This window comes from Suricata suricatta, chromosome 7 (genome assembly GCF_006229205.1).
Source record: "Suricata suricatta isolate VVHF042 chromosome 7, meerkat_22Aug2017_6uvM2_HiC, whole genome shotgun sequence".
In the NCBI taxonomy this organism is placed as follows: domain Eukaryota; kingdom Metazoa; phylum Chordata; class Mammalia; order Carnivora; family Herpestidae; genus Suricata; species Suricata suricatta.
Genome location: NC_043706.1, coordinates 60,659,036 through 60,660,110, shown reverse-complemented (window position 1 = coordinate 60,660,110; position 1,075 = coordinate 60,659,036). Strand labels below are relative to the sequence as shown.

The following is a 1,075-nucleotide window of genomic DNA, read 5'->3' as shown; positions in this document are numbered from 1 at the left end:
GACGGCGGCGGCGCTCGGTCGGGCCGCGCGGCGCGTGCTGCAGGGTAATTACGGAGCAGCACCGGACGCCTGGAGGCTGGCCGGGGCTGGGGGAGGCCCTGGTCCCGGGATCCCCGCCCGAGCAGCCCCTCGAAGCAGCACTTGGGAGAAATAACCGCTTGTCAGAATAAGTAACCCCGGGCCGGAGAGCGAGGCGCCGGAACCTCGCGTCTGCTAGTTTACACCCCTTAACTGTCTCCTCACTTCCAGTGGGTAACGTCTCTAGACGTAGACCAAAAAATACGATCTAACGGCATGCATTTATATTGAGTTTATTTGTTTTGTGCATTTAACCCCATGGATATTTTCTTCTGTCTTTGAGGTCTGTTCTCACCCGCATCAGCGGTGCTGATAGCTCTCCTTTCTTTACAAACACACGTAGCCAGAAAAAAATCACCTAGAACTAAAGTATAAGGCATAACGCCTGCATTGTGTGAACATCTGAACACAAACTGCATTATTATACATAGCATATTAAAGTGACCATAGCGTGCCAAACGTTTTTGGCCCCGTCATTAAGCGGAATGCGTAATTGCAGGTGTGCATTATTTATCCACCGAAACATATTTACATGTGTAGCACAGTTTTTACATTTTCTTGAAAAGCAGATGCACGCAAATGACCAGAACCATGAGCAGATGACATAGACCCGGCTTGTGTGCGAGAGATCGAGGGAAACGGCCGGTGGCAGAGCTGCGCAGCTTACCTTGAACGTGCGTTTGAGCCCCTCGGAGGCGCAGTGGAGTCCGGCCAGGGCTGCCGCACCGCCGAGGAGTGGCCCAAGTGAGCTGCCTGCGAGTGGGGAAGGGGGACGCATCTCTGCCCTTATTAGTCTCTCCCAGTGTGACCCTCCCACTCGACGAGGATGAGGACTCCGCAAGACAGGACTCCGCCAACTCATGCACAGGTTTTCCTTAATTACAACAATGTCGCCTTAGAGCTAGGAATAATGCCTTCCAGGTTTTTGTTTTATTAGCAGTTTCACAGATAGAATCACTGTTGGAGGCAGGTGCTTAGAGTTTCTCACTTTGATTAT

The 1,075-nt window shown here is 51.8% G+C and overlaps 1 protein-coding gene across 1 annotated transcript in view; it reads right to left on the bottom strand.

Annotated features, from left to right (window-relative positions):
- Positions 1-821, bottom strand: part of COL19A1 (collagen type XIX alpha 1 chain) — a 309,028-nt gene extending 308,207 nt beyond the window's left edge. Inside the window, exon 1 of the mRNA XM_029943181.1 lies at positions 746-821. The gene's annotated coding sequence lies outside the window, so the exon portion shown is untranslated. The remainder of the gene's footprint in view (positions 1-745) is intronic.
- Positions 822-1,075: the final 254 nt, after the last annotated feature.